The sequence below is a fragment of the Diuraphis noxia genome, unplaced genomic scaffold (genome assembly GCF_037042655.1).
Source record: "Diuraphis noxia isolate RWA-SAM2 unplaced genomic scaffold, SU_Dnox_SAM2 contig0004, whole genome shotgun sequence".
NCBI lineage: Eukaryota > Metazoa > Arthropoda > Insecta > Hemiptera > Aphididae > Diuraphis > Diuraphis noxia.
Genome location: NW_028301714.1, coordinates 7,421,098 through 7,434,888, shown reverse-complemented (window position 1 = coordinate 7,434,888; position 13,791 = coordinate 7,421,098). Strand labels below are relative to the sequence as shown.

Sequence of the window (13,791 nt, the reverse complement as noted above, 5' to 3'; positions counted from 1 at the left end):
CAAGGTTAGTATCTTTTTTGAAGAATTTATAGGGGAAACGCAAATGTTTTTGTGAAAAATCAAGTAAAAAAAGATGGTCATAAAAATAGAAAATTTCGACTGATATGTCATATTTTACATTATACTCTTATAAAACAGTTACCTTACACGTTTTTGTGTTAACTTGTTACCATTGGAAAGATCCTTCCTTTCCCATCTTATTTATGTTCATTATACTTAATAATTCATAATATTATTCATTCGTTTGTTTGCTTACCTCCTATACTTATTGTGTAACTGTTTTATATATGTAGAATACTACAGTGTATACTTATTGACATTGAAAAAAGTTAGAGATTTAACAATACATACATTTCCTTTATAACCACAAATGGGCAAGATTTTTAAGAGAGCTTCAGTCCCCTGATATTTTTATATACCTAAGTATGGAATAATCCTGTTGGAGAAAGTTAGGTAAAATGTAAACTATTTGGTCTATATGACTTTATATATTTTAAAATAAATTATCATCCTATATTGCTCTTGTTTTGTTTGAGATCTTGGGAGGAGGGTTTTGTTAGGATTTGGAGGCTTCTTAAGCTCCAAATGGAAGTTTGCTCCACGGATAATAATGTATGATGATATTGTTTGAATATAATATTATATATTATTGAAATATCGAACATTTTTATTTAATTACAGTTTATATTATATTATTTTTTAGGTATTATAATTTTTAATATATACCTACATTACAAAAAGGAATATGTAATGCTATACTATACATACGCATACTATAAAACATACAGCGATAATCTTGATTGGAATTCTCTTAATATTTAACTACATTTTACATATTTCACAACGAAGAATATGATTATGACTGTTCGCCTATAGGATTTAAAAATTGCGTTGTTACTGCTTAAGATTAGTAATTAAATAATACTTATACAGTTATATTACTAGTCTATAATAGGTATTATTTTTTTTGTTTGGCATAAGGTGACAACATTTTTGTATTTTATATTTTTACCATTACAAATAGTATTAACTATATGATGTAATAAATATGTTTTTTTTCTATATACTGGTAGTTATCAATGTCAATAAAATGACTACGCGATAAAATGTGGAATAAACTTTTAAACTGGCTGAACCAGCTATGGTATAGATATGCTGAATAATATTGGCAACACATATATATTATTCTGTATTTATATGGCACAGTTATAAGTTTCCTATAAAGTGTTAACCCGTTCAACTCAGACATCCATCTCGTAATAGTAGTTTATTTTTGCTTTTAATCATGCATACAGCAGGAAATTCAGTTTTTTCCTCAATTGTGAATTCACGTCTGTATAATAATATTACAAGCCATTACATCGAGTGTTCCAGAAACGGAAGTCAGAAAACGTAGGAAACTGCGTTATGGACTCATGTAACTATAAATTATTATAATTATTTTAATTCTATTTAAAATGCTCAAACACTGGATAATAATGTAATAATTTCTATCCCAACCAAACACGACATATATCTCTGTGCGCACGTACCTACCTATAGTACCTATGTATATACCTATTTTAAGAACTCGGTTAGCTTCGTTTCCTGTTGTCGTTTTTAGAAATAGGGTTATGCTAATGTAATATTATGTATATATCGTACATAAATACAAAATACAAATTACAATCACCGAAAATAAATTATACACGGGCACAATACGCTTCGCGTTGGCCCGGTGCAGTCAGACACGTGCGCGCACGCGTATGGCATAATAATACTATATACATATTATTATGGGAGGAAAAGAAAGATGAAGAGTGACAGAGAGGAGAGTTGATGGAAGAGAAATGAACGAGGAAATACACGTGCCCGTCGTCTGTTGTGCCGATCGGCGGGTAATAGCGGCGGCGACATTGTCGGCGAGTGGGAGTCAGCCGGCCGGCAGATGTGTCTAAAGAATATTATTAAGGTACGTTGTGAAAAAAAAGTCCCGCCAAAATGTTAATGTTTGTGTAACACTAGTGGTGGTAGATCGGTCGTGGCGGTGCAATGGAGTACGTCAGATAAAACGTTTTTAATGATTATTTAATTTTTCGAACCTGGTCGGCCATGAAATCGAGTCATCTTTTTGAAAAAAAATAAGTCTCAAACGACGTACTATATATTATATTATAAAATATGAATAGTAACATAATATGTATCACGTGTTTTATAATATGGCTGTGAATTGTGTTGATTATAAACCGCTCTAATAATTATTTTTCACTTTTGCCTTTATTCTTATTTTATCATGATTATGTTATAATATTTTTAATATCTTATTTATTTATTATATTATGATACCAATATTAAAAAATTATAATCAGTTTATATAGATAATACATATAATATTGCTAAACGGTATACATACTAATATGTACAATGAGGATTAAAATTAATATTATATCGACTATTGTACAGATCGTGCAATTAAAATAAAACATATATAATATGTAAATATGTTATATTTATTCTATTACTATTAACCTACCTATGTTGTATTTGATTCCTATATAAATGCTTATGATATATTAAAATTACATTTAATTAATAACCTGTTTTTTACGAATCTGAGTGGAGTTGTTACTTAAGGTATATATAAAAATAACATATAATACGGTATATTTTATTAATTCTAATCTTTCGAACGATATTAATTAAAATTGTTTTATGTCTTTTAATTAATTGACTTCAGACACGTTTAGCTGTAGTTTCGCTTAAGTTGATTAATGCAAGAAAACAATGGCCTGCAACATCGGAGGCATTGTTTGGGATGTTACACAATACAAAGTGCACCATCTATATTCTAAAAACGCCAACTGACCATCCAAATCGATTAATTGGACTGACGACTACATATAGTATATTATTATTACATTGATTGATTTTTTTGAACATCAACTTCTATAATGCCGTACATTCTATGCATATTGATAGCTATTTCAAACAATAATTTATTGAATTATTTGTATTTTACCTTTGCTGCATCAATTTCCGTTCTTCTACAAACTGTATAATTAAAATCGACTTCGTAATTAAGCATGTATAAATGCATAATATTATGTACCTATAATGAAAGTGATAATTACTAGACAGTGCGCCGCTGTGCCGTCAATCAAATGATATATTATATCGATAATATTATTACGTAACGATACACACTTGCCAATTACGCACCTACATCAAAATGCGAAGCATTAACAAACTCATAATCTACATTATAATATGTTTTTACGTACACCAAAATGTATATTGAACTATGTTATAGGCTGTTAATGTATGACTAAAAATCATCCCATATAGCGTGTTACGAGGTTATTTTAAAAGTGTTTTTATTTTTCAAATTATACTCATTTCGGCATTTCATAACACGAAAATACAATAAATTTTAATTTATAAATGACAGTCATAGAAGCCAGAAGGGTATACAAACTATTTTGTGGTGTATATTCTTTAAAGAAATTTATGAATAATTTATTATAGTATATTAGGTAACTTTTTGTATCCTAACCTGATACGTAATTCACGGAAAACAGGCATCGCATTTTGTCGGACTAGAGTTAATCAAGGCTTGTTTCACCAAAGCAAAATAGTGAAAATACTACTCGTCTTATCAATCGCAATCAATTTCATGAAAATGGTTGGCTATTGATCACATTATTATAGATTCCCGTTAACGATTTTTATATTTTTTTATCGAATTGTTTTTGATTGACTCCGCAAGTGTGGATATAATAATTTATTTTTACTTACTTACTTATTTTTATCATCATGTACTTTAAATGTTGTGCACTTGCCACATAGACGGATAGGCCTACCGGGCAACCGGGCATTTCCCGGTGGGCCCCCTTTCGTATTTCGGTAATGGGGCCATTTAATATCATATATTATTAAATTTTTTTCATGTGGAGGCGCCTTTTTTAAATTTTCCGTTAGGCCAAAAATAGTCTATCCGCCCGTGACTTGCCACTTGCGCAGTGCAGCGTGATAACATTTTGGCAAAATAATTACGAAAACTCCTTATCTATATCTTTAATTTAAGCCCCCTCCCCTTGACAAAATACGCATGAATGTTCATGCCCATGAAAGGCCTTGGGGAGCACACAGTCACCTATAGGCTATCATAATAAAGCTATATTATACAGAGATTTCAGGTATAGCCAAAATATTCTGGACGCATCTATGACGCTTATTTATTATACTATTATGACTAAAGACGGTATAATTAAAATTTTGTATGAATTCTGCGGGAAGAAAGATAAAATCACCATAAATAAATTTCGGATAAATTTCACAGGACATTTTATAATTTCGATGACAGCACAATATGTACGATATATAAATATATTAAATTATTAATTGTATATCATCGCGATAATATTTTAATATATACTTTGATAAAGTTACATCGAATTCCGCGGATCGAAATGTCCCATATTATTATGTGTGTATATGACTTTTATGGCTATTTTTATACCTTACCTGTACATTTTAATAACTATAATTGTGTCTGTACTTAAACACTGATAAATAACAAGGATAACCTATAGGAGCTATAATTTTCCAGTAAAAATAATTGCTTAGGATTTTTATTTATTTCCGACCAGTCTAAACTTGCATTGCTTATAGTTATGTAGACTTGTGGTCGGTGTTTTGAATAAGTTTCATTAGTCGTTAAATATAAAAAACTATTTAAAGTAAATCGTAAAATTGTTAGATTATATTGAGCAATAATGTGATTTTACGGGAATGAAATTTAAATACTGATACACGATGTTAAAATTAAAAGAAATTGAACGTTATCACGTGATTTCCATGATAAATTCAATATCAGCATTCATCTGTATAGAGTGTATAGATATTCAGATATAACTAATACTGATTCGTTTGAAATATAATAATATGAACATCTAATGTATGATATTATTCGTATAGATGATTCACTGCGAGCCTGTAACTTCATATTCATAATAATAACATGGACTGATAATAAAGTCGTGGGCTATAATATTCTATTTGTTTGTCATACATTTACTATAATATACATTTTTTTATCATGCAAAACGTTTGATTAAGAGTATCGTTTTTCATAAGTTCAAAGAAACATCGGTTTTTAAGCGAGTTTCAAGTATGTAAAATATTAAAAATGCTCATATCTGACTTAAAAATTTAAATTTATAAAACACCGACAAGAGAACACAGCTGGTTTTATCCTTTAGTTTGACAATAGGTCAATTCAACACAAAATTGGAACTGCTGATCACAAATTTGTTTCTTTTGTAAAACTGAGACAACACGTCATGCAAGAACATTTTATTATTGGTACTACCCTACGCGATAGTGGGCGTTAAGTTGAACGTTGAATTGATTGTGTAAAGATGAATAAACTAACAAGAGCACCTAAATCTGTATAAATTTTTTTTTTAAATCATAAGCAATGACGGTGAATAATATTGTTTTTGGTTGAAACTATTTGCGTTGTGCGTTGAATGGCTGGTGGTCCATCGTCTATACTTCTATAGCCGTCTATTGAATCCGATTAAGATTATGGAAATCAGATGAATGTTGAATAAAACCAGTTCGGTACAATATATTATAATATGTTTACTTCAATGAAATATTATTGGAATTTGTTTGATATCTGTATACCATCCTAAGTAACCATCTCTCGGACATTTCGTCTGACTTTTATCTAGACGGCATAAATTGAGGAATGTTTTAAATAATAATACTGGGTGTGGTAAACTATACTATTTAAAAATATATCAAATGTATTAATACTATTGTAAAAATTTGATTTTTTTTTATCAAGGATGAAGATGCTCAAATAGAACAATAATATTTCTTTGGGAATTTAAAAAAGCAATTAGTTTATAAAGAATTCGATGGATTATGCATAACATAAAGTATTGTATTCTATAAAATTCAATATTAATACTTATATTACTCTATATTGAGAGGTTGTTGTAAATTAAATTTACCTTTAAAGTTAAATAAAGTTAAGTAATATATATATATATATATATATATATATATATATATATATATACTATCACATTTTTTACGAACGCTTCATTAGTTAAAATTAATATCGATTTAATTTTTAAATAGGTAGTCAGTTATTTTTATGGTCTATATTATAATATATTATAAGTATGGTATGAAGTATTTTTTATTATGCAATGCTATAGGCATTAACATTTAGATTTATCCAGTTGATCGTAAGTTTAGATAGTATAGGTATATGATATTATTATTATAATGTGCCTTATGTATGGTGTCATAAATAGTTCTAATTAGCGATTTAGTTCAAAATATAAAATTAAATGTAGGTGTCTACCTGTAATACCAATTAAAACATATCGTGTAAATAGGTAACGACCACGTAATATATTATACTGCACAGCCAGATATTATAGAACGTTTATCTAATATTTTGTTCGATTTTACGATGTACGGATAAAATACAATATTCAACACATCGTGTTTATAATAATATTATATATATATAAGTGTGCGGCATTGTTAGTTCTAGCTTCGTCCCGTCGTCTCGATAAGATAATTAGTGATTACCTACATTTTAAAAACATATTCTTAACCACTGCCGCAGTAGCCTGTTTGCACTCTTTGCTCAAGGTGATTTAATACATTTGCACTTAATCACTATAATTTACACAGTTAATGTAGATAGTAAATTAAATTTCATAAGTATACAATAAATATTATAGACATACAATTGATAAAAATATATTTATTTTATTGGAATACCATTTTTAATGAATCATGTACATATATTATGTAAACATTATAGGTAGGTACGCATAATATACATTTAGCCATGCGTTCTAGGTTTATATATATATATATATATATATTGTTATCTGCACTTTGCAGTGTGTCAAATAAAAAAATTCCCAATTATTTTATGTCATTAAAGTACGCTTATTTTTTCGTGTTAAATGAACTGTGATTGCGGTTTCAAATGTCAGTATCGGTTTAGGGTGTCATGACCTCTTAACCAAAAACCATATTACATGCGTTATTATATATATATTGGTATATTATAATGTGTGTGTGTGTTTTTTTTTTTTTTTTGTAACAAAAATTCCAACGTATGAAATGTGAGATGGTTTGTAGCTCATAATAAAAAGCTACAATTTATCTGCCCATTAATCACAAGTCCGAGATATAAAGATTGAAAAAAAGAGCATATATATGTAACTGTCACACGGACTAGACGTTATATTGTTTTCGTTTGGCGGAAGGTGTGGCTGCGTTCTTTTATTGTATTGAAAAGGTGAAAAAGAAGCATGCATCCAACTAGATAAAACGTGACCAAGCGATTTGCAACACTTATGCAATTATTGTATACGCACCATGTCTTTATAGACCAACTTATTATATATATATATATGTATATAAAACGTCGTGAATATCGTCTGAACTGTTGTTGGATGTCGTATTTTCCTTTGAAATAAAAATTGTAAATAAAACAAGTTTACGCCAATTGAAGCATAGGTACGCATTATATTGTACACATAATAATAATGATAATGATATAAAGCGAACAAATTGGGTCCAGTTATATGTGTATAACTGCAGAAACGGTGTTGGTAGTAATACAGTGATCGTTTAATGCGATTATGCACTAATTAATTTGTTTTGTTATAATATTATATACATAATATATTATTAACAACATTCGTTATATACATAGACATTTTTACAAAAGAATAAATGTATATTATCTTGAGATTTTGAAAATGAAAAAATAAATTTGACTAATTTTAAATCATAATACAGAGTTAATGAAAATTGGTATTATGTATACCTACCTTTATATTAATAAATTTATATTACATTACTTGTGATAACGTTAAAGCATATTACATATTATTATATATTGCATAATGCATATACATATTATTTTTCCGCTTTTAATATTTGATTTTATTTTGTACTCAAAGTTCGGATTGCTGTCCTGTAGAGAAATATTGTTTACCTACACGGCGTGTACATATGTAGTGTCGTTAGGTATGCTATTTAAGACGACATCGTGCGTCGTGTACGGAATTTAATGAGCGTTTTGGAAACGTTTACAATGTAAATTGTTGTGCCCCGTCGTGCCTTTTTCTTCACCGTTCACGCGGGTCTAATATAAAACACGTCGATTTAATATTATTTATCATACGTTGTATAATAGATAATATTATTGTAAACCAGTGGCAGTGATTTTTGGGTGGTTCCTTGTGCTCTCTCGTCATAATAATAGTAATAATAATAATAATATGTTTATGCGGCAAACACGTATTCGTGTCACGAATATCTAACCTATTCGCGTATATTATATAATATACCACAAGAGAAGCACTCGCACGGAAGAATACAATGGGGCATAAAATGTATGTATAGGCCTGTCGGTTGTATATAATACTCCTATAATAATGTATAAGTCTGTATAACTAATGTTGGTCCACCACCACGATTGATAATATTGTCAGATGCGCGTTCCCGAAACACATTATTATTGACGGATATCATATTATAGGTTTATTGTATCAGTATACGTATGAGGTGTACACCGAATCCGATTAACTAACCCACCCACTATAAAAATACGAAAAACTCTGCAGTTGCTGTCCAGCAACGACGGTCGTAGTATTTTACATTATTATTTATTATATAACTACAATCAGTGCTATGATATATATAATATATGTAATATATGTTATAGCATGTGTACCTAAAAACGGAAGTACACCCAAACTATGTACATATACTATGTATAGTGATAATACCTAGTAAGTGTTCTGGGGTAAATTTGGTGATGTCACAGTATGATTTATTGTTCAAAAACTATGTTAAAATCGTAAAGTAAATACAAATTGTGTAATCTTTCTATATACACCTATGTTTATTATTATATTAGTATATTACTATACATAGTATATTGTTTTGTTTTACACTATTGAGCTAAATCGAATCTCGTTTGACTTATAAATATATTACATTGTTAACACACAATCACACATAATATGACTGTAAAATACGATTAAATACTTTTTATTTCGTTTTAATCTATCCAATTTTTTATAAATATTTTATATTTTGAAATTCGTCAATATAACATTTTCCAAATGATGATTCGTATGATATTACATATCGTCATATATTGTGAATATAAGGCTAAAATATTTCACATTAATATTTATTAATTCTATAATGACTTAAGTAATTAGAAGTTACCGTTAAAACGAATTCTTTTTTAGCGTAAATGCACTAAATACGCATTTATAAAAATGGCTATAGCCTATAATATTATGATAATGCATAATATAGGTATAAGTACTTTATAAATGTTTAGATGAGCAATTGATTTATTAATATTGAAACTTATTAAAACCTAATAACTAAAAAAAATTTGGTTACATATTTAAATATTTTATCAGTAAGATTTAACATATTAAATTCTAATTCTTTTACATATTTTAATGAATTTATATTTAATTTTCAGTAAAATTATTATTTTTTTCTTATTATTGTTGTGTTCATTGTACAATGATACCAATAGGTTTTAAAAAGAAAATAAATTTGCGAGTTTTTAGAAAGTTGAAGATATTCTGAATTTCAAATACATTTAAACATATGGTACAAAAAACATTCACATGGCTTTAATTTCCTATAAAAATTAAATTTTTATTTTAAATTTCTGTTAATATATTATTATATTGTATTTAAAGACTTCTAAAATAATATTACTCACATATAGTCATGTATTAAATTAAGCTTCTGTATACTTGTAAGTTGTAATATGGCATCACGAATTGTTATGATGAGAATATTATTATGATAGTTAATATTTAACTGCGAATTATAATAATATACATGATATAAACATGTTTTATTTCTTTAAACGACCTTGAATGATGTATCATCTATTCAATTATCTGTCTACACTGACAAATATTCTTCAGTTTCTCTAAGCCTATAAAATGAGAAACACAGCCGTGCAAAATATTTGCAAGGCGATAGTCTCGAGTTTTTCTCGTTTATTGTTTTTGTGGTAGAGATAATGGCGGAAATAATGCAAGAATGACTAAAAATAAAAATCTCTACAATATAATAATATATGTAAAAACGATGTTTTACCATTGTCGGTTACGTTTTAACATCTGTAATGTAGAAGACCTTGACACCTTCTACTGCAATGATAATAATTGTAGTTGGTCGTAGTAAAATAAAGTCACAAGTCGCAAAAAAATATAAACACAAGAAAGAATACTGGATAATTTGGTGACATATTATTAAGAGACACTATACAGATTATACTAAGTCAATTTTTATTTTAAATTGAAATTCAGAAAAATCACTATAGTTATAAAAACTTTGGCATTTGTTCTCAAAATTTCGGAAATTTTAAGGAATTGTAGGTGTACCTACTTGCAGTTGTGCAGTCTTTTCAAAAATACAATAGTTCAATTGAGGAAATTAAATTTAAAAAATCTTTTTGTATAGTATCTATGTATAAAATATAGATATAGGTAGTACTGTCTATAATGTATAATATCATAATATTTATACACAATACTGCGACGTATAATGTATGTATATTACGTAGTATCACGACAAATAAAAATTGATTAGTATGAGGCGAAGAGCATCTTAATATAATTATTTAGGCGTATACGATGAATTATGAAAAGTACATGGGAACCAAAATGGTATAATTATAAATAATTAACAAAGAATGCTTGCGGCTGAGTGGACCAAAAGTTCATTGACCATTGACAATATTCATCATATAGGACTTGCGCGACTGTATATAGCGGCGGTGATGACAACGCGATCTCATGCGTTGTTTTACGACTTCTGTATATATATATATATATATGTATATAATATAAATATGAAGCATCGCGTGATAATTTATGTATAGTATAGGTTGTAGATATATATATATATATATACGATCATGTAGTACTTGACATTCGTGCTGGATCACCATATCTTAGTGCATGCCACGTGACAACTACTGCAGATAAGATGTTAAGAAAATATTTTTTGTAGTTTTGTCCACAGTTTATACGTTTTTTCTCTTTATTATAATCACTTTTTAGTTCTATCATGAACACCAGCAGTCCATGGATGTTCTATAGTTTTGAACCAATCAAAAAATATGGGGAGATCTGTCTTTAAGGGGAGGACGTTGTGAATTTTGATATGAAATACAAACTATGTAATAATGTTAACAAAGGTTAGCTTAACATAGCACAACATGTTTCTTTAGAATTTACGTGGTATAATTCACCAATAAATACTCATACCTATATCAATTTAGTAGATATAATATGAATATTAATTAGTTATAAGTGTTATTACTTATTATTAACAAACTAGTCAACTATAGGTAAAACGTATAAATCAAAATGCGTATTTATATTTAAAAAATTTGATACGTTCAATCGTTAAACATATATATTGTATACATGTTCGTGTTTACTTTGTTAATAGTTCTACCTATATACCTATATGCCTATTGGTAAACGCGTTAATTGAAAAAAATCAATAATATGAAATATATTCACTGTTTACGAACTATCATCCGTGGTCGGAGTGTAAAAAGATTATCTCAGTCAGACGAGAAACAAACCGGCGCACGGATGCTGCGGTAATTTTATTATTCGTATTTGATTTATTATAGATTATATTGCTTGGTCGTAGTATTATATATATTTTCATTGAGGTATTAATTTGTAATCCAACAGTTAATATACCACCGGAAGCAATTAAACTGCAGTGTTAATGATACAATATTCAACCACGAGGCATTAATAAACGTGCAAGTTTTATTTTATAGCTTATAACTTATAAGCAATATAAATTGAATTGAATTTGACCGAAATTTTGTCTGCTGATGTGTTCAGCTCTTAATTGGTAATCGTTTATCATAGTCAAAATTATTTAGAAATTATTTATTTTTAATAATATTTCATTGAATTTAACTATAATAGAGTTACTTGACCATGTTTTCAAATATAAGTAATTTAATATACCTAAGTAACCGCTTTACCTACTCATACGTGAATACAAAATTGTATTGTTAAACAAAAAACTAACTATTGGTCAATTATGAGTAATTTATTTTATTAGACATATTATATTTTGTGTATAACCTATATTTCTATACATATAGTACTCATATACAAATTTACTTATTCATTAAAAATAACAATAGCTTCCGTGAAAACCAACCAATTGTAGAAATATGTATGAATCTAATGCATTAATATGTTGAACTATGATTGTTTTTTTAAATATTGGTTTAAAATTAAAAATATTATACGTAAAAGCAATAATAGTATTAATATTAGGTACAAACTTTATTATTTATATAGCCTACTGTAATACACACTATCGTAGAAGTATATCTTATTTAGTAGTAGATGATACAACGAAGGTTAATATAATTTGAACCATTCATTTTAATGAATACGCTACCTGTAGGTAACATTATATATTATATTATATTATATTAATAAAATAACAATAAATGATTTTTTTCATATATTTCTAAAGATTTATATAAATATATCCATTAACAGTTGTTGTTAATATTGATGTATAAATTGTTATTGATTAACATTAGGGAAAATAAATAAATAATTTCTTATACCTAATCATAGCATATTATATGCAGTATCTAATAAAATGTGTGTGTAAAAATAATTTTCGCTTGAATAATTATTTGATTAGTATAAGTATTATAATATACATATATGAACGAATGTAAATACTCGAAATCAACATAATTACATTTGTAAATATTAAGTTGCAAGAAACCATATCTACCTTTTTAATAATAATTAATACAAGTGTATATGTATACATTTTTTTTAGTACGGACATCATTGACGTAATCAGAATGTTGTCACATTCGACATCCTTGCAAAATCAATTGCGTTCGGATGATAATTTGATGAATTCAAAACGAAGAGCATGAAATAATTAAAAAGTGATTGTAATCCTGAATATTTTGGTAAGTGTTTTTTACTTAAATTACTTAATTTCATTTTCTTTTGGTTTTAATCCGGCGTAGCTTATTAAAGTTAGTTGCATTACTATAATAATATGTTGATATCAAATTGTTTTATTAGGGATTATTTGGTAACCTATACGGCTATAAAAGATTTGATGAATTCTATTGAATGAATTCTATTATATTCATATTGGCGTGTAATATTAAATAATTAACTATATTGTGAGAGGGGAATAAATCAGTGATGTATAAATGTATTTATTATTTTAATAAATTAATACCTATCTCGATTATAATCAGAATATTAAACATAGGTTTATTGTGTTTTTTCATTCAATGATTAGTTTTTGGATATTTTTGAGTAACCTATACTTATTTAATTTTTAATTTTATATAGTTCGTTCGTTTTGTTTCCTTTTTTTTTACTTGTAATAAACATTAAATTACTTAGACAAAACAATAAATAATATACATTAATAAAAACAATAATATTGGAATAACTTTTCATAGTTTATCGCTATACAGTTCATTAAATTACATGCAAGTATACTGAGTAAAGTGCAGAAATTCTTAAAAATGAATTCCAATTAATCTTTAAACGAAATCCTTTCGAGGTTTGGCTTGTCGTAGCTTAATTTAATATGTCCAATCATTATTCACGCATCCAAATAAACAATGTCAATTTTCATTATTTTCAACATGCATTTTCGGTGTAATATGACGTTTAATCTTTT

At 27.5% G+C, this 13,791-nt stretch overlaps 1 protein-coding gene across 3 annotated transcripts in view; it reads left to right on the top strand.

The window, feature by feature from the left end:
- cv-c (RhoGTPase activating protein) overlaps positions 1-13,791 on the top strand; it is a 119,365-nt gene that overhangs the window by 4,034 nt on the left and 101,540 nt on the right. For 2 of the 3 annotated variants that reach the window (XM_089227670.1, XM_089227668.1), the window contains exon 2: positions 12,919-13,057. The exons of the other annotated variant lie outside the window; for it this stretch is intronic. The gene's annotated coding sequence lies outside the window, so the exon portion shown is untranslated. The remainder of the gene's footprint in view (positions 1-12,918; positions 13,058-13,791) is intronic. 3 annotated transcript variants of the gene reach the window in all.